This window comes from Thunnus albacares, chromosome 6, assembly GCF_914725855.1.
Source record: "Thunnus albacares chromosome 6, fThuAlb1.1, whole genome shotgun sequence".
Classification (NCBI taxonomy): Eukaryota; Metazoa; Chordata; class Actinopteri; order Scombriformes; family Scombridae; genus Thunnus; species Thunnus albacares.
Window position 1 is genome coordinate 16342706 of NC_058111.1, and position 25295 is coordinate 16368000.

The 25295-nt window shown below is 42.3% G+C and overlaps 1 protein-coding gene across 1 annotated transcript in view; it reads left to right on the forward strand.

The window, feature by feature from the left end:
- arhgap35a (Rho GTPase activating protein 35a) overlaps positions 1–25295 on the forward strand; it is a 66095-nt gene that overhangs the window by 15306 nt on the left and 25494 nt on the right. The gene's annotated exons all lie outside the window — the stretch shown is intronic.

The window sequence follows — 25295 nt, forward strand, 5'->3', positions numbered from 1 at the left end:
ATCTTACCTTGCCCAGTCTGAAATCACACAAGAGATAATACTGTACATCCTGCCTCAGTGCCTGGAGGAAGGTGTTTGTGGAATAAGGGAATAGTTGACTTGCATATGGTTTTGCATATACGTTACAGAAGGTAAAACTTAACAGGGGCAGAAATACAGACAGTTGGGGAGTGAGATAGATACTGAAAGAGAAGGGAGTGTTTTTGTAAACCTGTAACTGACTGCCTGAGGTGGGGAATGTTGCCAGGCATGGAAAGCCGAGTGGAGCTTCAACTCCCAGTGACCTCCTGTGTTTTGTTGCAACTACCTCTAACCCCTCCTCAATCACGTGAAATGGCCAACATTGTTGTTCTGAGCTGACATACGGCAGCCAGCTATGTCTGATGTCACACCACACTGATACTACAAGAAACTCCAGGTCCTAACTACGTAATAATTAGCAGGTGGTGTGTAGAAAGAGGTGGAGAGGCCACACACTTTTCATTTAAAGTGTGTTTTATTGGTGTGCTGTTTGTGATGGGGTGTTTAATCAACCAAGATTTACAGTAACCCAACCTGACAGATCTGGTTAAGGTGGTTGCTGCTGTTGTAACAGTTTTATAATGAGTACTTTTAATATTTATCCTGTTTTTGATCAATTTTGGGACATGAGGTGAGAAACCTGGTTATTCACAACCCTGTATGATACTTTTAACACTGTTCAGTTATCTACTCGTGTGCGGCAGTGCAGGTTTGTCTTTGATTCTATTATATCTCAGCCATTTCTGTACCAACCGGGTCATCTCAGCAGTTAAGGATGAAACCCAGTTTAGTTTCAGGCTGTCATGAGACTACTGCTACATTTACCGCTCTGCTGGATCACCAGTTACATGGAAGATGAGAGCAGCAATACAGTTTACCCTCCACATTACAGATGTCTGACTTTCATGTCAGTGTGTAGATCATCATTATATTGTCATTATATTTCATCAGAATAATTATAATTGGAGTTGAGGACACGTCTGCACACATGCCCACATTCATGCCACAGTAACCTGGTTTCTATTGGAGTATGCCGGCTAGCAATCGAGGTTTCACAAGAGCTGGTTTCTGAAACCAAGATGTGATGTTTACATGTTTACATGTAAAACATAACCAGGATACTCCAAAAACCTGTTTGAAACCAGCATACTCATGCACATTTTAACCCACTTAATCACTGTGTAGAACTGAATTTAACAAACAGCTAAATGCTCAGCAGTGGAAACAGACGTATTTAGACTTCTACCCACTTCTTTCGTTTAGTTTCCGCCTTAGTCTGACTTTGGACTCCGTTAAATAACTTCTCCTTTCATCCAGCCCCCCTGCTGCTACTTTCTATTTCTGCAGTTAGAAACCCAGTTACAGTTATTCATATATATGGTAGAGAAAGCTGTGGAAATCAGGTTTCTTTAACCCCCTACTCTGATTTATAGAAAGCAGATTTCTTGTTTACATGCTGTTTTAAGAAATCAGTTTATTGAAGAAAGCCAACTGTAACCAGGTTACTTAGGTGCATTTAAGCGCACTGAATGTGTTGATACAGATTCTAATAATGATCAAACTGTATGGCCTAATTCTCGCTAGTGTACCACCACTCATTAGAATAACAGGAGGACTCGTGTTTGGTGAGCCCCACCCTTCTTTATCGACTCTCTTTCCCTGCAGTCTGAAAGGAAGCATCTGCCTGCCCCTCTGCCTCCCCACTGCTCGCCACACATGCTCTCTCCCTCTCTCTCCACAGCCCACACTGCTATCGCCGCGGCTGTTAGCTATCCAGCTCGCGCCGATGTCAGAGCCTCTAATCTCTCTAGCATAAAGGCCATGCAAAGGGAATTTATGTTAGTCTGCCACGGGAAGAAAGGGAGAAGCGGAGAATCGTTTGAGCAGGTTGACAGATAAGGCTCTTGTGCTTTCTGTGTGGTGCTTTTTAAGCCATGTTAAGCTGCTTAATTAGACATAATCTACAGACCCCAGACTGAGGCGGAACTAATGAAGTTAAAAGACTCAAATCCCATCCTACCATCACACTCTCCTCTCCTCCACACCATCACTCGCGCCTCTCTGTCTCATAACTGCACTCCTCCTGTCTGCTGCCTACCATCACACTCTCCGCTCTCCTTCCTCCTTACATCGTACTCTTTTCCTTTCAACACCATGAATGTCTCCCATCACACCCAGACGTTCTGTCCTGCCCCAAAATAAGCTGATAATTTCTTGATCCCTTCGACTAGTGAAAAATTTTCTGATTAGTACCAGCATGTGAAAATGTATAGGTCGAACTCCAGAAGTAGACAGAAGAAGTAGACATCTTTATGTAACTGTTGGCCCTCCTTTGATGTACCTTTGTAGCACAAGTTCCTGTTGGCAAAGAAAACTCAAGATGAGAAAAATGTAGTTTGTAAGTTAATTTAAACTGGAGCTGTGGAGTTAAAAAAAACTCTTAACTCTGAAGAGATTTTAGTTCTTTAGTGATGAATATGCACAAATATTGTAATACAGTACCCATAATATGGGTATGTGATATGGTCATCATCACACAAATTAATGAATGCTGTATGTTGAAGGTAGTTTAAGAAAACCTGAACACCTCTTGCTCAGGGTTTATACAATTATTATTTTAGTCAGTGCTAGGTATCCAGTGTTATCTTGACAGAAAAGGAATCCTGCAAACACAAAACAAAGAAAACAATATAATGAGGGCTTTCTGAGGTTAGGCACTAATGGTTGCAATGATCAAAATTCCAAAGGTTGAAGCCAGACTGAGAATCTGGGGGAAGTGGTGAGTGTTATAACAACTTACTTGGCAGACTTGGCCGTCTTTTAGCACATTTCCATCTCTGCTGCAGTTCTGCTTCCACGCTCTTCGCTGCCCTTGTTCTTAAGCCTTCCCTCTCCCTTCTGCAATAAGAAACGGATGTGTCCCTCATGTCACTAACATACTTCCCTTTCCCTAATCTCACCATGACGCAAATCTGTGCCCTTGCAAAATGTATGAATATTCATCTGTAGGTGAGTTTACAGTACACTTTGTTCATACACCAGCTTTTGATGAGCCCCCTGTTGTTGCTGTGGCATGTTTACATATCTTTCCTATCTCTGCATCTTGCAGGACCAGCTTCTTTGTTGTGTTTTGAGTTCTCCCTTAAGCTACACAGCAGTTATTTTCTTCACAGAGGAGCGGCTGGCACGCTAGCTGTAAACGCTCGGGTCGCCTGACCAGGAGGAGATTGCAGCTGACCATTGTTGGGTTTCATCATAGCTGTGAATGCGCTGCCTCGCTGGTGATGGCCTGTCAGAGAATTTTCTTTACCCCATTATCTTTTTGCTTCTCCTTCATGTCCTCCTTTAGCCATCCCTCTTGTCTCCTGGAGTGGTTATGGCCTTTTGTACTGTCAGACATTCTCTCCACTAAGTCCTACATGTTCTGGTGTGTATTTACATTCATTCAGATGAGGCAAATGTCAACACTGGCCGAACCTTTAGAATCAAAATTACCTTTAGTTCATATCAGCTGCAAGAACTTTACAGGTAATATTTTCCTGAGCGTATTTATTCTTCTCAGCCTCATTAAATTCTGCCTTCTCTGTCTCCTGTGGCCTCTACTCCTTATGTGACAAACCTCTCCCCTCCTTCCCTGCTGCCCGGGTCCCAGTGCTGCCTGGTATCATGGTGCTGTTGAGTGGATCTGAGGGCTGCTGCATTCTGGTCTTGCTTGATTAGCCAGCGTGTGATGCTGTAGGCAGCTTTGTTTTGTTGCTGAATGGGCTGTTCCACTGAGAGCATAGGAGACGACGAGGAGGCGATGGAGAAGAGAAGGGTGGAGTGGAAAAGGAAAAGCAGGAGAAAGCTGGGAAAAAAAGATAAAAGCTAAGGGGGGGAAGGATATAAAAGGAGAGGTGGGGAGGAGATAAAATGAGACGGGAGAAAAGGCTGGAGCAGAAGGGGGAAAGCAGAAATGAAGAGAAGAGAAGATGGTGATGCAGAGGAGAAAGGGGGGAAAAAAAGAAAATTACCTCTCCTCCTGTGGAGAGGGAAGATAACTGTGAGTGTTTAGAAATGCTGAGGTGGACAGAAGCCGTATCTTCCACCAACACAGCACCTGCTAGTCTGCCTGCCCCCTCCCATTCATTGACCGAGTTTTTATTGTGGGTGTTTGTGTGCCTATGTGTGTCTTTCAGTCTGAATGTGTGGGTGCACATTATTATGCATACAGTGAGTATACCATTTTTGTTTCAGCCTATAAGATAGGTGATTTTGTGCTCAAAACATGTTAATACTCAGACACGACAAATCCCAGAGTCCCTGCACTGCACCACTTTAATACATGCATGATGGGCTTTAGCTAATAGATTTTCTTGTAAAATATGAAAGGAGGTCTGTGCAGTAGTTCCTCCGTTGGTGTCTTTACATATCAAATTTGTACATAAAATACAGCTTTTCTGTAAGCCTAAGGGGCCAGGAGCATTGAGTTCTTTTAGATGTCAGATTGGAGGCTCTGATAGTCACACTGCAGGTGCAGTTGGTTAAGGGCGTGGTCACTGAAGAGGCAGAATAACTGAGAGGAGTGACCATGTTTTAGGGTGGAATAATTTGAGAAAAATATATAAATCCTTTTTTTCTGACCAAAATCAACACATGCAATTTTCAAAAAAAATTGTGATTAGGCTATATTATCTATAAATTAAATTACAGGTCTGTGTTTGTGGCCTACATATTACAAAACAAGCATAGTTATACCTTGCATTATCACAAACATATTTTGATTTGTACATGAATAGAATCAAAGAAAATAATGCAATTAGTATGACATTACTCAGTAATATTCATATTTAATTGTGAAAGTGGCATTATATTTATATTAGGGTAATGGTTATGGTATGGTAATGACAGACTGTTGGTATTAGACAGAGTACAGGAAATGTTACTGTGAATTGCTCTGCATTGTAAATGCGCAAGCTAGAGTTAGCTTCATAGACTGGCGGGACAGGCTGGTTCACAGCTTTTAATCCTGGAGAGCTTTTGTAGTGATAAGCTTATAAATCACCAAGATCATTTATAAAGAAAAAGAGTTGTCTCTCTGCTGGTCTTTTATAAATTGCAAAAAAAAAAAGTGCCCCGACATCTAAATTATACAGAGGGGTTTTTCTTCTTTGACTGAACAACACACAACAGCCTAATGTTTACTTTTTATAAGATAAGATATTCTTCTTGTCCCCTTAAGAATGTTTTTTCTTGTTGTTTCACCAACTCACACAGCTAACTGTATTAGCTACAGCTGAGTAAATTCGCCGGTGGCAATTGTCATTAAACTTACTACAGCTTATTAAGACACTGTTAATTATGTTGGTTAAAATTGCGGCACTTGTGATTTGGAAATTGCAGTCTTTCCAATTGCTTGTTGTTCTATATAAAAACCATTAATCATTCAGTTTTCCTTTATAGTCACTGTTCAAACTTCAGGTGACAGGCTTCAGACGACCACCTCATGCAGATACAAATACAGAGTCTTGTAAGCGTGGACCCAGAACACTTTTCAGCACCATCAGCCCTCAAATCCTCACCTGCTCTCCTAACCTAGCTCATCCCATCCTCTGTCTGCTGCCACTCTGATGGCTAGACTCGGTGTTTATCTGGGTGTAGACAGATGGAGGATGATGAGAGAGTCCAGAAAATTTGGGTTATGTTTTCATTTCAGCATTAAAAAAGAATGATTTTTGTGCTGCCCAAGCCCTTCTTCCCGAGATGTTTTTGTGTGAATTCTGTACGTCAGTGCCAACGTGTATGTTTGGTTTCGTGGAAGCAGACTGTGTTGTAGATGGAATAAAGCCCACTGTGAGTGTTGACAGCATTGGCTTGTTAGTGCTGATGGGGTGGATGAATGCTGAGCACTGTGGGCTAGAATGGAAAGGAGGATCGGCAGTGTTTTCTTGTATGCCTGTATGTGTCTGAGTTCTGCAAATCTCTCCTGATAAATTCAAGGTTGTACATTAAAATGAAAATATGACAATGATAAGCCCCCTTGAGCTGCTTCTTTGCCATCTCTGAGACTCACTTCCTCTTACATTGGCTTTCTGTTCTCACTTTCTCTTATTCCTCTGTCCAATAAGTGATTCCTCTTTTCTGCCTCCTTTTTCCTTGTCCTAAAAACCCCCTTGCTTTCTTTCTTGGTATCTCTATATGTTTCCACTCCTCCCTTTTTTACAAATAGTCTGTTTAATAGGCGATTGGAAGAACGCACACACATACAGCACACATCCATTCACGCACAAGCGAAAGACTGAAATAAAGAAGCCCTTATCTCTCCTACCAGAGACACTTCGTTCATGTGCTCGCATGCAGATGAATAATATATGTGGACACAAGCGCGTACACACACACACAACGCACAAGTAACCCTATTCGATTGGTGTTGATGCTGACATGGGCCGTTGTACTCGGGCGCTTTTTGTAATGCAACTGTGTACATGTGTGTGTGTGCTCTGCTGACTGCTGTCACTGTGAAGGGATGTGGAGTCTCCAGGGGCATGGTGATGAATGGGAGTGTTGTCACTAGTCAGGTCCAGCTGCCTTTGTGCTGTCTTTATGCTGCATGTTCTCCTATTATACCACGAGTGTTGCGCGTTTGGTGTGTCTGTGCGATGCACGGAGAGCAAGCGTGGGTGGGTTTTGTGTTAATGTGGCTTGAACGAAACAGCTCTTACGTGAGATGGTGTTAAGGTGTTCATGTGTCTTACGTGTGTGAACAAGCTGTTAACATGTGGAGGAAAAAAAAGCGTCCTCATCTTTGTCTGCAACATGTAGACATGCGTAGACATGTGTGGACGTCTGATTGCACCGGGCACTCATCTCCTACATCAGATGAAATAGCTGTGCTCTGTTCATTTGCATGGATAATTGTGCAAGTGTGTGTGTGTGTGTGTGTGTGTGTGTGTGTCTGTGTGTGGGGGGGGGGGGGTGTCTCCTGTGCCAACGTCTAGATGTCAGTGTTTGAGCAGTGGGCTCTGAAAAAAATGCTGTCAAAGCAGAAGCTGAATAATTTGCCTACAGACACATTCATGATACGGTGACGTGTGTGCATAAATTTGTCTTCCAGTGGACCGGTTGTATGATGTGATATCAGAAAACTCACACTCTGTGTGGTGGTATTGCTTCCTGCGGTTCTATACTGTATATGGATATGGGTCCCACTGGGATCTCTCTTAAAAGACAAGGACAGTATTCGCACTATAGATACCATATTACACACTTTTACATGAAGAGTTTTATAGAATTTATGCCTTCTTCTGTGCTGTGTGAACTGGAATACTAATACTAATTAATACAGACCAAATGTAAATTTTAGCCCTTGACTACGCAATATGTCAATATGTGATGTCCAAGCTTAAAAGACAGTCTGGTCGTGTTTTATTTCGTTTTAAACCTGTGGATCCCAAAACTGCAAAACAGCCTCCACCTATTGCTAGTAATTACTGAGGCATTCAGAGCTGGAAAAGTCAGTCGTAAAACCCATGGCTAACAGACATAGAAATGGTGGTTGGGTTTACATAGCGGGGATTCATCCTTCTGTACAAGCACATCTGGCCAGAAGGGGTTTGATTGATCACTTTTATTAGCAGCAGTCTGGACCAGATAAATGTAGAATAGCATCATCTTGGCTAATCATGTTTTCTCTGTCTCAGCAATAAGGTGTTGTGGTCTGTTTCATTCTGCATTTGTTTCCAGTTTCCGAACATGAGTCAACATTGTTTTTTTATTTATTCATTCTTCATTTTTTTTACCCATTACCACAATTGTCCCCTAACCACTTGGCTATTATTGTAACCATGAAAACAACCCAGATCATAAAACACTTATGTGCGTCGCCTGGAGTGCATGGACCAACAATTATATGCTGTTGTTTAATTTGTTGGATAATGTGCTCTGGTTCTAGTAGAGTCAATGAGATTATAGCATGACTCAAAATGAATAGGCAGGTTTATGATTGGAAGCATTATTCTGACTGTCTAGGAAGCAATGATGGACAGTTTTGAATGTTATTGAAAAGTGTCCTCCAGTTCAGTGAGACTCACTGCTCATAACTGTAGATTGATGCCTTATAGAGGCCTTACAGAATTTAGCCTACAAGCCACATTCTGTAAAACATCCACTTTCTGACCTGTTGTGATGCGGATGTGAGTATAGAAAGTCTTCTGTGCCTGGTCTGAGCCCAAACTGTCCTCTAGAAATCTAGTTGGTATTAAGCATGTATCTGTATATTAGTTGTTTCACTGCAGCTTTACCTTGCTGATATTGCAGAGCAAAGATACTGCAAGCCTATCAAGCATAACTTAAGAGGCAACAGAGAGGACTTGCTGGCTTTGCAGTGCACCACTGCCTTCCTGCGAAACCAAATCCCAAAATTTGGTGCACTCATAATGCCTTAACATCTTCACCAACATTACAGTCAACGTTAATGTCGTTGGAACTGAATGTACTCGTGTAACTGGAGCAGGTGGAGGATTGCTTGATACACGTGGAGCGTGGTAATTTGCATGTTATCCAGAAGTTTTGCCTTCGGCTTGAATGTAGCCTGCATGTATGCTCCACACCTACCATACAGGATACTCGCTGTCATCTTACTCAGCTCAACCTCTGTCGTTTGTGTTACCTTGTTAATTTGAACTTCTTTTATTTATGAGAAAACTGGAGCAAGACGGGAGTCAGACTAAACTAACTCATTCCAGTGTTTATTTTGAAAAGCATTTAGCAACATAGGTGACGATAACAAAATTACATGAGGGCTTTATGTTATTTTCGGACACACGTAACACGCTCTCACCTCCCTCTGCTTCTTCAGGGATCTAAATGGGAATCTGACTGGAGGTAAACACGTCATTGTGTAGAGCAGCCCAGCAAACAGACAGCCTGACAGGCCAGTTAATGGGAAGATGAAGGGATAGGGTTTAATAGGCAGCAGAGAAAGAATAGTAGATTTATTTAAACAGGGCAATATTTACCAGTCTGGACAATGTCAGATTGTGTTTAAATTGGCCATCGCTGTTCCTCGCCGTGTCGTTTGTCTTTAAATTCTTCTTATTTAATTCCACTCATTCATTATCATACTCCCCCTGATTGTGCCAAGAGTTTGATTTAGCTTCTATCATAGGTTGTTTCTACTGAGGCAAGAGCCTCACTTTAAAACCTAAACATCAGAGTGGCTTGTGGGACGGGAGCCAGGAGCAGTCTGCTGCTACTGCCGTGCGCCGCAGCCACTGAAGGATATTAGAGGTTATGGGACACTAGGAACTAATATTTTAGGCAAGTGGCCGAAATTAACTTTTTGACTCACCCGCCAACGGGACTGGTAGATGAAAAAATCCACTGGCCAAGCATATTTTTTACCGACCAAAATAATAATTAGCCTTTTTGTGTCACATATACTATATTTGTTTCAGTACATTTCATTGAGATAATAAATATTGCCAAGCGCCAAATGAGGGTAGATTTTTGGTTTTGGTAAAACTAGGTGTGCTTGAGATGGTGACTGGCTCTTCTTCGTCTCAGACTGTCGCGAGTGCTCTGACAGTTTCGCAGCACTGTTAAGACGCACATAAAAAACAGGGTATTTACACTGTATAGAGACAAACATGAGTAATTTCCTCCGAGCCATCATGACAGATATTTTATTACATGACTATTTTGGTACAAACATTTACCCACCAGTGTGGCAAATAGCCCTATGAGATTTACTTTCCAAACAGAAAATCTGCCTGCATTTGGTGTTTGGCAGGTGTTAATTTCGGACTCTGATTGTAGGCATGTTGTTTCAAATCTATGTAGTTGATAAACTGAAGACATGCTTCTGGCTGCTGAACAGACTTTAAATGAATCTTTTATCTGTGATTAAGTTGTGTATAGCTGTAGTAACAGGTTTCCGTTTGTGACTGGGCTTACCACTTTCCCTTCCTTCCACCTCTAAGGGCCCTCCATAGCTCTCTTTCCCTACTTCTCCTCTCTACTGCCATAGCGGAAAGTCTCCAGTGTGCAATAGGAACGAGGCTTTATCTGGCTTAATTCGTTTATTCCTTTCTTTCCGGTGCCCCCCACCCTCCCCTCTCCAGTAGATTTTATCTCGTTTGAATGTTTGGTTGTGTCCCCCCTTGCTATGTAGATTGACTTTATGAATGAGCCCACACAAGGTCATTTGGTCATTGTGCCCGTTGAGGCTTTGCACACACAGCTCACACATATTTCTGTTATCTTTTCATATAAAGAAAAAAAAAACTGAAACTTGTTGACTGGCTCACACCTCCTCCCCTTCCTCTCTCTCTGCTCAAATCCCCATGGAGACAGGGGAGGAAAGAAAAAGAACCAAAGTGGGCTGGAGAGATTGAGAAAGAGAGAGATAAGAGAAAAGAGAGAAACCCTGATGTGTGTTGAGTGGACGCTGGCAAAATAAGCCCACTTTACCTTCACACGACAATCACAGTAATGACCTTAGCTTTAGCACTCATCAATAGATAGACTTGCATCTTCGGGGGGGGGGGGGACAGGTGGAGTGTATGAGACAGTGTGTGTGTGAGTGGCCCCCTCCTTTGTCTGAGATCAAGGATTAGAGAGGCTTAAGGATGGTACGCCTAGCCGGCTGTGTGCATTTCTGTGTCTTTGTGAGGTGAGCGTTATCTAAGATGACGTCAGCACTGAAAGGGAATGGTGTTGCATTTGAAACACTCGAGTGTAGAGGCTGCAGTAATAACTGCCCCAGTAATGTTGTGAATGGGATGTTTTAAAGACAGGGATATTCTTTTGGTTTCATTTTTGCAAGTCATGACAGACTGTGATGTCATTATAACTTTTAAAACAGGATTATTTTTGTCCCTATTCTCATTGAAAACTACCAAATTGGCAACACTTCCCCTACGATGCATCTGTTACTGGTGCATCAACGGTTAATGATTGTTTGATAGCATAGCAAAACAGAGCATAATATATATATATATATATATATATATGATATATAATTATACATGAGAACAAATCCTTATAAAACATGTATTGCTTATAAATCCTTCTCATGCAGGTTTAAAACAGCTAAAAATGGCAACTGTTTTGGTAGTCATTTTTAAAGAGAGATGTAATAATGTGTTACTGGTTACACAGGACATTTTATAAGATATTTGTTGATGATGCTCAATATCTGTATTGAGTGCTTACTTTGATCTTTAATGTTAGATTTCTAGTTTAGATCTTTCCCTTACTTATGAGTTAGTGACGCTCTTCAGGCTGCTGCTGCTTAGGATCACCAGTGGGTCCTCCTCTGTGTACAGCTGGGATGCGTTTAAACAGATGGGAGACAAGCCAGAAGACAACCGCTGCTTAGAACCATAACCAGAGCAACTCACCTGCCATCCAGAGAGAGACACACCGAGAGCAGGCTGAGCGGCCAGAGAGCAGAAGAGTTTCTGCTGAAAACAAGCACCGAGACCTTGGGAGACATGAGAGCAGCTGCTCACTAACAGCTACGTGTGTTTACACAGCAGAGAGCAGGAGGGAGGACAGACGTCTCACTCCGCTACTCTGTGCTGCGACTCTGCTGCTGCAGATGGTCACGGAGCAGACACTTTGAGTTTATAAATGTAACTCCGTTGTATTGCGCTGATATGCAAAAATTAACTAAATGGTTTTTATTTCTATTTTTTAAACAATGGTGGCGGTATGCCCGAAACCCCCCCCCCCCCCTCCCCCCACTGCACACTTCTTCATCCTAAGGCCTTTTCATCTGGCAGAGCAGGAAAAACAGCAGTTCTCCCATTCATTTGAATGGGAGTAGTGTGTTTAGGCTGTGAGGGATCAGCAAAGAACCGCCGTCCAACAAGAAGTTGAACCAGAATCAACTTTTACTGAAACGCAACCCCACGTTACGCTGTGGTGTCCAATCACGAAAGGCGTCGATTAGACCGAAGACGCACATTGGAAGAAAAGAGAGAGAGAGAGAGAAAGAGAGCAGTGGTGGTCAAGCGAGCTAGAGAGTGAATGAAGAGAGGGAGCTGCAGTAGCGAGAACAAAGCAGTGAATCAGAGAAATAAAGCTAAAAACGTTATTTTCTGATGGTTTCACAGTGGTCAGTTCTAAAGTACAAATAAACACACCCACACCTCCACACAACCCTGTGGGAAGATACTGCATTGCCTGCCTAGGGATCCTTGTTTTTCCTTCTTCAGGCCTGTGATGTCAGTGAGAATTAGGACCTCTTAAAGCTACCAGCATGATTGGCCAGTTTGCTCATACGAGAACCCTGGGATATGAGGTAGTGGGGCGCAACAGTGCCAATCGAAGGGAAAAGAAGCGATGGGTGGAGAGAGAAAGGGAATGGTGGAAAGAAGTCTTGGCATCATCACCAAGTACAGGAATTTAATTGTGTGTGTTTTCATGGAGTGGGAAGTACTGTAGGGGCAGGAGAGCTGCTGTAAAATCCAACCTGGTTCCTTTCCTGTTTCAGCAGAGATAATGGTCTAGTTTTCACCCCCTGTCTTTTTCCTGAGACATTCCTCCTCTGGGCCTGAATAGGGAACAGGGCAGGCATAGAAACTAGTTTGAAGAATAAATAATATAGTACATATAACTTTCAGAAGTGAGGGGGAGGATGAGGTCAACAGAGGTCCATATTGATTTTTTTTTCCTATATGGCTGCATCTGTGCTGGTGTCTGCTATTATGTTTACCACATTGAACGCATTGTGCACCATTGCAAGAAAATAACTTTGACTTCTCTCCTAGTCTGCAGCCTCTGTAGCACTAATCTGATCCACAGCCTGTCTTGACAGATCCGGGCTTCTAGTTCAGACTACTGTTGTGACCACTGGTGGCCTCCAGCTGCCACGGGGAAAGGGTTTTGGAGAGGACAGTCCCCCTCTAGCCCATATATTTATTATGAATAAGTTTCTGCATTCCAATAATTAGCTAGCAAGATACTGTGCGTAGGCTTGATGTGCTTTATCGCTATGTCTTGTAAATATAGCCTATCGTATGGTAAACAAATTGGCTGACTTTAAAACAGAAAAGATCATATAAAGAACACAAAGAACATATACTTTTAGAAAACAATATTTTTTGATTTATAAAAAGACAAGCAGTGTTGTACTGATGTCTCAGTACAATGTCCAGTCTCTCCATTTCCTCAGTGTTGCTGTCTTCCACTCCTCTCATGGCCATATACTATTACGAGAATAAAAGACGATGTTGTTGCGATAACATTAATCAAGTGTTTATAACCGAAGTTTTACTGAGCTGTGTCTTCCCACTTCTATTTCACATAACACCAAAACTAGAAGCAATGAGTAGATAATAGCAGCTACAGTACTCTAGTGATGAGGATATTAACGAGGAGCACAAGACGGAAATTGAAGAAGCCTATTTATGGGTTGTACAAGCACAAGGACACGCTTACAAAATATCCAGCATACTGCATAGTTTTATCTCAGTGTGGTAAAAGCTAACCCTGAAAGGCTGCATTCCTCAGACTTCGATGTAGACAGGACCGACTGGGCAGTGGACACAGCTAAGTGAGCCTCGGTAGGGCAAAGCTCGGCCTTGGGCCCTAATACTGCTGCAGCTGCAGGCAGATCAGAGCAGTCTTGAGCTGTAATGGCGCTCCAGTGTCTGTCTAGAGACTCATTTAAAATGGATGGCCAAGCAGTAACCCCTGTAACCTCTGGACTATCTGCCCCAGAGCCTGTCAGCTTCCTCCACTCAGACTGCAGAAGGACCTCAGAGGTGACAGTCCCACATGTGCACACACATGCGCTGCTTTAAGTGTTCAAAGGTGATGTGTTACATATGCATAGTCTGTTGGAGCTTGCAAGCTTCATTAGATTAGATATGCTGTAGTAAGGTCTCATTCATTCATCTCTGCGCCTTAATTTGGTTCATTTCTTGTCATTGAAGAGACGAGGCAGAGACTATTTTAGTTAGGGGTTATTAAAGCATGGAAATGTTTTATTTGTTTGGCTTTCTATTACCCCTGCATGAATTGCACTTTGATGGAGCTCGCAGGAGGGCAGAAAGAGAGAGTGAAGCTCTTGGAAAAAAAGAAAGTGATAGAGGAAGAGGGGAAGGGAGGGAGGGGAGGAACACTAAGGGGGAAAAAGCCTCTGCAGCCATCTGCTTTTGTGCCAACAGTTGGTTACTGTGGCAACCAGTAAAAAGTCATTATCTTTAATTGACACTGTGGCAGGTTCAGGTGTTTTCAATTGTATCATTAGCTTTTTTTTCTCTCTGCAGTGACTCACCCGTCTTTGGCAGCGTCCTCCACTTCATTATGGGGCTTTATTTTTTTCCCCCGTGTCATCCTTTCTTTTAGTGTGCTGTGTACCTTTCTTTTAGCCGCTTCAGTGGGTGATTTAAGGTGTGTGTGTGTGTGTGTGTGTGTGTGTGTCTCAAGCACTTGTCTCCCTCTGTAAGGTTATCTCATTCCTAGGTCATGCACTATGATGCTACTGTGCTATTTTAGATGGTGAGAAGTATTGATGGATGACACAATGACAGATAAAGCAAGAAGTGATAGGAGAACAATTTAAAAAAATAGCTGAAAAAAAAAGACAAGAACATAAAAATTGGAAGGCAGCAGAGATGACAGTCAGGTAGGTGGAGGGCAAAGAAGTGGAGAAAGTAGTTGTCTGTCCTTTTTTAGCAGGTCCTCGTTTCTTTCATGTTGAGGCTTGTCAGGACGGCAGCGGCAAGAAGTGCAGATGAGCAATCGTAAAGTAGCCCAGTCTGTATACCATTAGCCAACCGCAAGTGCTAAGCACTTACCAGAAGATGCCTGTGTTAACCTCCTCCTCTTCTCCCCCAGCGCTACACCACATTACATGGCCAACTCTCTCTTACTCTCCGTCTCACCTCACTTTGCTCAAAACTCTTCTTGCTCTCATAATATTTTTCATTGCCTCTTTTATGATCTCAGACCCTCCTCTGCCCTTTGCAATACATCCACACCTAACAAACTCTCATTATTTTTCTTTTGCTCATTTCATCTCTCTTCTTGTATAGTGTGACACACCCAGGCTCTTGAAAGGGTGAAAATAATTTTGTCTCTCGCAACTTTGAGTCGCTCAGAATGAGAAATACAATTTTGCGCTGGTGTCAACAAACAATACAAGCATTCAAAAACTATCTGCAGTTTTCAAATCCATTTTGTTATAATGAGCCATTTCTCACCACCGCCACTAGCTCGGTCGATCAGTTTGTGGGTACAAAATGTGTCCAATTAAATGAAAAAATAATTACACAAACAAAGCAGTATTGGGATGCTTTGTCTACAACTATTGTTTGAATCTGGGTTGCGCCTTCAACTGTCGCAGAGCCTGTCAAAACCAGTTGGCATTGCAGTGTCCAGGCGTACCTTTTTATTACTGCTCGCTGCTTTATTAGCTTTCCGCAGAGCAGGGAAGGATTGAGAGGATTGACTGGAGATGCAAGTGGAAGTGGCACCTATTGACTAGTTTGTCTCCTCGTGCTACTGGCAGGGTGCAATGATGCTATAAGGATACTGTTGCCCAGGCCAGCCCATTAGCACTTAGGCTGCACACATGAGAACATGACAAGAACAGGCCACATACAGTGTGGCATTCACAGCCTCTCATTGATGCACCATAGCTGCTGGCAGACGCCGTTTTCACAGACAACACTTTATGTTTCTGAACTTACACTTTTCTTGCATTCTGTAGAAATTGGTTTATATTATCTTTCATTTCCCTCTTGGCCCATCCTTGTTCCTTCATTTCTGTCACTTTCAGATTTAATTGGCCTCAAGATTCAGCAGCGCATGAACATTTCTCTTGGTGAAGAGAGCAAAAAAAAAAAAAATGTATTTAAACTTTTGCTATTCAAGCAGAGAGTAGGCAAGTTGAAGGGCATGTGTATGTGTAAAATGTGAACGTGCACAATCTACGTCGGAGCATACGGTGTAGGTGTAGGGTGGCTCTTTTTGTGTGTGTGTGTGTGTGTGTGTGTGTGAAGACCATCTGTCACCTAGTAACAGTTTGGGTGATCTCTGGTTGATGTAAGATTTCCCTGTAGGGATCGTAACACCTGATTATATACCAAGCCTGCAGGTTACACGTCCAGATGGAACAACTTTAGCAGCATTACACTTATGTTCTGAGAGTTGATCAGAAGGAAAATAATTGTGTTGTGAAACATGTTCAAATGTGAAACTTGGCAGCAACATTTTTACTGAATCCTGTGTCCTGGTGTCCTGGTTTTTGTATTATATTTCTGGGTATGAGGGTCATTTTAGCTGATGATTTTCAGCAGGTGCAGGAGTTTATTAATGACTGTCTATTTGATATATAATGATATACACCTATGATAAAGGCTATGGCTAATTGTGCTAAATCCTTATTTAGTTGATATTATTATTGATGATATTATTATTTTGGTTGTATGGTGAGTTAAAAGGCTAAATATTGATAAATAATTTTGATGATTAGATAGGCTTTGCTAGCTAATGGTGTACCATCATATCTAAATGAATGTAAATGAAATATGATTCTGTGTAATTTTAGCAAGTGCTTTTTGAAGTTTGATCTCCCAGTAGCAGCCATTTTGCGCTCCCCATCCCTCCACAGCCTGTCCATAGTAGGAAGCAGGCAATGCAGGAGACACAGGTGAACACAGCCCATATGCTGCACTATGGAAACTACCATACTATCATAGTAAGGCAAAACAATGGAAGCTTTATGGCTGTAATCAAGTAATTATTGCAATCAAGACTGTACTGTGAGTTTGGTCTGGCTGTTACAATCTTCGCAGCAGTAGATAAAGTGATAAAAATTAAACTCCGGTGGCAGCAGCATCGCTCTGTGAGTGTGCACAGCTTTCCCGTCTCGTTCACCATCTGGAAAACACACCCAGCACATCTATTAGGTGCCCGCTCCAGCTAAGGATGAGCGCTCCACTGAAAATGGGTTAATAATGACAATTAAATTGAAGGTAATGTTAGCAGCTGATCTGTCGCTCACAAATCATAGTATTTTATGTGGATGGTTTTCTCTTCCCGAGAGTGGAATTGTGGTTTTGAATAAGCGGGAGTCACTGAGCCGAGTTATTGAAAAACTTTGAAATGTAAAATCGTATTTGTTTTATCAAGACATCCTCTTACTACATGATGCCCTTCCACTCCAGGTCAGAGTGCAGAGTCGGGTACAGTAGTTATTTGGGAGATAAAGGGGATGAAGTTCTGCTCAGCTGCTGCTCAGTTATTCTATTCTTTCAACAGTATGAGAACTCCTTTTCTGGTTTATGGACTCTTTTTATTGAGGAAATCTATTATGCACGGTCTAATTTTATTTGTAAACAGAGAGAATGTGTGTGCTGGAAGCAATTTTCAGTTTACACTAATGCACCAAGACATATACATATATATTAATACAGAGAGATGCAGAATTTTTTTCCATGCTGTGTTTAGGTATGAAAATCTTCTCCAAATGATATCCAGCCCTGGGTACTGAAATATGAAGGGCATCCCCAGTTCTACAATGAGACAAACACACATATATAGTACACAGAGCATTGCTGTCAAACCAATTACACTAGCAGTTACAACTGGAGGCTCTTTAGGTGGAAGATGAGCAGTTGGCTTTGAAGACCCACCTTCCAAACCCCCTCTACAAAGAAGTGCTGTCATATTAGACCACAAGTCTGGTGTGTGTAGGATGCAAGCATTGCCCTATGTCTGCATTTAACACCCCCTCCTATTGAGTCTGTTTAACATATTTGTGTACGGTCTATATCTGTCTGTGTTGTAACTGTTTGTTTGTGCTGTTGCATCGAGTTTGGCTGGGAGGACAGGACAGCTGTATTGGGTGTCTGGATGTGTGTGTATACAGTTGTGCTGATGCTGACAAGCCTTCTAGCAGGGGAGCAGGGATCAGATGTATGCTAATATTACCAGCAGACAGTCTGCTGGTCTGACAGGGGCTGGGCCGCCAGGTTACTGCTGCAGAGGAAGACATAACTGAAAGAGAGAGAGGAAAGGTGGGAGCAGAGGGTTGAGGGGGGGATATAGAGAGAATGAGACAACGGCCAGGGGGAGTAAGTCAGTTCATGCCTGGCAGAGGGAAGTAAAAGGGAGGGAGGAGAGAGGCCCACAGATGAGTCTTTGTGCCAAAAGAAAACACAGGCCTGTCTGTCTTTCTGACCTTGCATGTAAAGCAACAGTTGTTGTTGTTTATGTTGTATAACCTGTTGAACAGAGAATTTCTGGAGCAAATATGTCCATGTACCACAGTGCACAACTTTCAACACCAGTCAGTTAAGCTACTTTTCACATGTCTTAGTTGTAGATCTACATGCCATCTCCATCAATGACTAATACACTCTCTATTAACTGTGAAAATAATAGTGAAAATGTTCATAATCATAAGTTCCTAGGTTCCAAAGTGACACCTACAAATGACTTGTTTTTGTCTGACTAATAATCCAAAACCCAAAGATACTCAGTTTACAGTCATGTGAAACAGAGAAAGGAAGAATGTTTTCACATTTGAGAAAATGGAGAATATTTGATTGAAAATAAGTAACCTAATTAATTACATTTTCTGCTGTTGATTAATATTCTGTTGATGGACAGAATTGACAGAGTGAAATTAAAACAATCAATCAACAATTTTTTTCAGCTCTAACAGCATTATTACCTCGTGAAGGAATGAAGAACAGTAAATGGTAAATTACTTGTAAAAGAACAAGTACATATTAGAGACTAAAATTAAAGCTGGTGTTGAAGTTGGCCAAGTTGTGGCGGAGAAACACTGTAGCCTCTCACTCTTCACTTGCTTGCTGTCAGCCTGGAGAGAAATGACCTTATCATTGAAGAAGGTACCGTGACTGTGAGTACTTGTGCATGTATGTCTGTGTGTGTGTGTGTGTGTGTGTGTGTTTGTAAGAGTGGACTTATGTGGCAGTAGTTCGAATTTATAGCTGTCATTGTCCATGTTTCTGGCACATTATATTTAGCTGTGCTATCAGTGAGGCCTTTTGGTGCAGTTGAAGAGGTTAAACCGCAGCGACACACTCCTCCTTTCTCTCATCCTTCCACTCTCTAAATAGGCTGTCTTCTGTCGAGATCCTTTCTTTATCTGACTTAAACCTTGCTCTTTCCTTTGTCTTCACTCCGTGAATTGTTTAGTTACAGTGTTGAATTTCAGATTGGGCTGTGAATACGGTCTTCTTTGCCCTCTTCCTTCTGTCTTATTCCTGGTATCCTTTCATTCTCAATTGTTAAGTGTGTTTGTTTATGGTCTTTGTCCTTCTTATCCTTTTTTCTGCCCTTAGCCTGCATCCTTCCTCCCTCTGTCTGTCTGTCTACCTCTCTCCTCAGGGGGTCTATCAGTAACTGGCTCTCTGTCTCTAGTGTGCCAGGCGGAGGGAGGAAGTGGAAGTGAGCTTATAGCTAAGAGCTTGGTGAGACTGGCGACATGGCAGTTCCACTTTAATTTACTGAAGACTATAATTCAGAGATAAAAAAGGACATGACAGATTGGTGTGAAATGAACAACATATCCTACTTGATATCTAAAATGGTGCAGAATTAGAAGATATAGAATTGCTAATCATTTACTTCGTGCCCATATGTGTGTTTCTATTCCTGTGTCCCTGTGCGCATGCAAATGTGCTGTGTGATAGTGCAGCCGAAGGGGGGATTTGTTATCTGTGTCTCCGGCCTTTTATTTTTTTCATGTGGTTATATCACCATGCCATCGGATCATGCTAATGCACAGACAGCGCCACTTGTGATCCTGCAAATGGAAAGATGCAAATAGCCGTAGCTAATCCACAGAGTGTCCATAATCCCAGTCACAACTGACCAGCTCTGCTGGATCAGGATGTGATGGCTGTTTGGGTGCTGCATTCATATTTTTGTGTATGCATTTTGTATGTTATAAAGATTATATTTTTAACATTTTTCTATGCTGGAGATATAGGTTGATTAAGTGCAACTGTTTTTCTTCTTATCTAAGTAATTTATTACTGTTGGATTTGCTCATTTGGTTTGGTTTGTGTATCTGCCCACATGTGAAATGCATTAGCAGCAGTACAATTGCAATGTTTATGTTTTTTGTCGGTGTGTGTATTAATACAGTAGATGGAAAGAGTGAGGAAATTTGTATTTCCTGTTTGGTGAGTGATGGATGGAGGTGCCACATTTGTGGAATAGACAAATGACTTCTGTTTTAGTGACGGATACACTGAATACTCTGCGCCACAGAGCACCTCATGCTAAGTGCAATGAAGGTGATGTGCTGAGGCAAAGCTTGTTGAGTAATTGCTAATACATGTGTGTGCAGCAGTGCTTATGTGCTGAAAATAAATTTTTATGAAGATGTGTTGGACCTGTCATCATCAGCCTCCATATCATATTTATAATCCTCCACAACATTGTGTACATTCGTCTGTCAGTCTATACCCGTGTCGAGTGAGAGCACAGAATGAGCAGGAAGTGGTATCAGTGTAAGGAGGACTGCTCCCACCCACCCACCCACAGCCCCGAACCCCTGCCCTCGACCCCAGCTTCTACTAATGGACAACAAGTCTCCAGAGAGGGGGAGAAGAAGGGGGGAGGAAGAGTGTGGGAGTGAGTGATGGAGAGAGAGAGGAGTCATAATGAAAAAAAGTCTTGACAGTTGGGGATGGGAAATCCATATGATGAAGATAATGTTGTGGGTGAGAGGCAGAAAAATAATAAGGGAGAGGAGAACGGAAGTACAACTGGATGTAGGCTTGCATCATGCAGAAGGAGTGAAAAAGAGAGGGAAAACATTTTTTTGGCAGGGAGAGCTGGCCAGCCGTGTATCTCAGAGAATAAGGGAGTGCAAGAGTTTTTTCCCTGCTGCCTCTCTGTCATCATCATCACCATCACACTGCTTCATGACTATTTCATGACCTTTGTTTCTGTCAATTCCCAGCTTTCCTGAGTGTATAATACTGTACGACCAGAGGGCTGGCTGGGAGACCATGCAAGCAAGATTTCTCGTTTATCCTCGTTTAGCAATTTCAGTATAAACTGTGTTGCAGTCAGCACGGAATATCTTATAGTTTTTCTCGCTGTAGTAAAGAATACCATTAGGAATATCTCTGAGATATCTCTGAGGTGCACTCACATAATATTCATATCATCTACTAAATACTACACTTCCACATAACATTTATTAGTTCCCTCACATCTACTTTTTTTTTGATTTTCCCCAAATCTATCCATGTAGTTCATGTGCAACATGTCAAAGCGATAACGAGTTCTTTGGTATATCAAAACAGGCCTTACTGATCAAGACTCCCCTCAAACTCCTGGCCGATGCTTCCTTGCTAACTCTTCTTCTTAGCTCTGTAATGAGAGGAATGCAGCCATCTCATGAAGGCTGCACAGTCCCTCATCATGCTGCTTCCCTGCTGCCCTTTGTAGCACGTGTTTTCATGAACTTCACGCCCTGCTGCCCCAGCATTAGCTCAGGCTACACTCCAATACCCTACAGATGCATACTATCTTTCCCAGCTTCTCTCGTCCTTGAGACAGTGAGTGACCTAGAAAGGGCTAGTTCAGTCGAGGCAAGATTGCTGTCATGTGTGTGTTTCGACAAATTTAAACCAATAAGTTAGAAAACATTTGTAAGGGAAAGGTAGGAGGAAAAAGTAACAAGGAAATGGAGATGTGGTATTTGGGTAGGCTCTGGTTGTAACACTGTTTGTGATTAGGCAGGGAGAGAGTGATGTGACGGGTCAGACCCTGACCCTTAACTCATCCAGGCCTCGCCACACCCTGCCCCTCTTCCCTGAGGGGATTCCAATGTGCAGCTCACATGACCCAGGCCACTGACCTCTCCCCTTCCCCTCATAGCCATTCTTCTCCATCTGCACTAACTTCCCACCCTCTGTCCCCTCCCCCAATGCCTTCCACTCCTTCCTGCACCTCTTCCACCTCCACCTCCTCCTACTGTCTATCCCTCTCCTTTTTCTGCTTACCCTCCTGTTTCAGGGTCAGAGGCAGATGCAACACAGGCACTAACCTATCTGTGCCTCAGCTTTAAACAGCCCTGGGCCTCGAGACAGTGGTATGTGGCTGGACATGCGCACCAGACACCAGGCCTCAGGCCTCAGGGTGAACTGGGAGACTGGCTGCCTGACTGCTCTACAACTGGGCTGCTGCACTAAAGCTAGTTGAGCTCAGGCAGTGGTGTCTTTATAGGTCTACAGAAAGAGGAAATGTATTCCCACAATGACTAGATCTATTGTGTATGAAATGCTGCACTTAGTCTACCAGTAGACGGGCTGTTGAAACAAGCTGAATTGTGCAGTTGTCATATATATTCTACGTTTCTGTCAGTCTCATGAGGCATTTTATTTCCCTCCATTATCTGCTGCTGCTGTGTTCCAACCATTGCATCCTCACATGACTTAAGACTCAATTCTGAGCTGTCTGTTTGCTTCTCACAGCGACATGTCACCCGGACAGACCAGACAACAAAGAAAACTGCATTAGGTCTCTTTTGTACAAAAGTACCATGGCTCTTTGTCACATGCACATGTCTAGCTTTAGTTCAAAGTACCCCACTGCAGTAGTAGTTGTCACAAAATGTGTATGAACTTGCAGATTCACATTCACTAAGCGCACATGCAAACATTCTTAGAAAAAGATAGGTGGGGTCAGTGAAACAGATGTTAGCTATGCATCTGTGAGAATGTTGAGCCTGACTAGCCTCCAGGTCCACAGGAACTTTAAGAGTGCTTGACTTAATTTAATCCAGACACTCACACAACTGGTCACAAACATAAACTATTTCACACATGACACGATGATCACCCCCAGCATGTTACATGGGATGAGATCTGAGTTGCCTGTGTGTGTTTTTGTGTGCACATGAATGTGTTTATGTTTATGTGTAAACTCATATAGGTCACTTGTGCTAAAGTGGGTCTGCACTAAGGCTATCTGTTAATGTAACACCCTCTGTCAGCTCAGTAGGCGGCTATGTCAAGCATGTCATAACAGTTCAGTCTGCATAGAGATGCAGTTCACAGCAATGTCTGCAGTAGCAGAGCACACAAACCTACCTGAAGTCCCTTTTGGTTGAGCTCCAAATAGATATCCACAATTTAAAATGCGGTCAATTCTTGGCTGACAAAAATAACAGACACATTTACAGAATGGGTCTTCTACATGTCAGATATTTATTGATGGATTCCACATACAACCTTTCATTTTTATGTCTGTGAATCCCAACAGGAGGGGATCATGAAGATACAATATATGAAATATGATGATTAGCAGACTAGTTACATGTTCTGTTTAGCCAGTAGACCATATCCAGGGGATAGTAGGTCATGTTTTTCATGGCTGATTGTTGTCAAGACTGTCTGCTCTGTAATGTGAACACAACTAGGTCAGGACACAGGTGCACTTTTAACCTGCTGACTCTACCTCAATAGATACCACACCTGCAGGTCTTCTCATCTAGCCAAGGCTGTGTACACTGTACTGTTTTTTTCTAACCGGACATGTTCAGTGATCACAGACTTCACACATATGTGCATGCACACAACACAAATCATAGACTGCATAAACTGGTGTGTGCACACACACATACGAATGAAAGACAAGCAAATACACTAATGTGGAGCATACATTCTTACAAAGAGGGTCTGGAAAGAGAATACCATGAATAAACCACAATTCTCAGGTCGTATACCAATTCGTATGTGTCGACCAGCAGGTCAGACTGAGCACAACACACACACCACACTTTATCATTATTATTATTATAGGGACTAGGTCTATCTCAGGATGCCTTGATACATTTTTCATGCATGTTTCCTCTACAAATATCAAAAAACAAGACATTCTTTTTGATATTGACTCCTTTTTCTTCTGGCACTTGGTCATACACCTGGACTGGGAACTGGGAAGGTCTAGCCTCTGTAATGTTAATTCACAGCCTGATTGATATTGGCTTTACAGAAACTCTGGCTTTCAAGGCTTTGCCATAACTGTCAGCTTTCAACTTCGATTAGCGGCACTCAGCTTTTAAAATCAAACTCAGAAATATGGCAGTACATGCAGTAGTCGATACATGGCAGGTGTGAGGTAGTATTTTATCTGCAGTGTGTTCCACTGTAGTGAGTTTCTTACTCCTCCTATCTTTTCCTTTTCATTGCCTACACCTCTTGTATAGCAGTGCTGGACTTTGAAGTTCATCTTTGTGCATCCACAGTTCTCTGTTGTCTGACAAACTCAATTCAGAAGCAATGACGGCTTTGTCTGCTTTTGTGCTCTTTGTCAAAAGAGCTATTCATGATTAATAGTGGTTTTAATGTCTGTTTTACTACATTAGCTGCTCAGTTATGACATGGAGAGGGTGGTCTCATACTGCTAGTCTCTGTGTTGGCTGTCTAACAGCTTTGGAAGATTTTTCTTCCTTACAAATTGTGCTGTCAAAGAGGGCCATTCCATAAAGAGCATCCCCCATCCCTGGTACTGTCTCGCTTGTTAATTTATTTTTAGGTCTGATCTACTGATGATAGAATAAATTATATTGAGATTGGCCAGTCAATAAAGCCTCTAGGTGTATGTGCTATATATCTTGACAGCACAACACCAATTTGTTGTATCTACTGTAGAAAAATATGTTGAGACATTAGTGATGGCACATCAGCCAACTCTGATCTGTTTGCAGAGTGCTGTTTGGTGAGAAAAATAGGAAAACATGTTTTTGATGGAGATGAGTCAGCCAACAGGCAATGCAGGCTTTTAAAATGCAGATGGCTTTCCCTAGTTGGCCAATTAGTAACTTTAGCTCTGGAACACTTATCTGCTTTCATCTTCTTGTGTGTGTCTTTCATTTGGGGTGCAAGGAGCTTAGTGTGCCTGTTTTCACAAGTGTGTGTGGTGTTGTATGTGTGTGTATGTGTTTGTGGGCACATTCATTTGTCTGTGTTCCGTGATAGTGAAAAGCCCACATAACTTTATTCTACTGCTGCTGGCAGGGAGACTACCAACCATGCTGTTAGATAATATAATAAGCCAAAACACACATTGAGTCTCAACGAACATAGGAATGAAATGTGGAAGGCACCACTGTTAGCAGTGCTGTTCTGGCAGTATAAAACCTAAATGAGTTAAATGGGGAAAAATTGCCTTTTACTGAGCTACAGCTGGGTTAAGTAATGTGCAGCATTCCAACAGCTTTGCCACTGACCTCAATCTTTTCAGAAAACATTCAGTGGAGAAATAGGATCACAGATTAAACA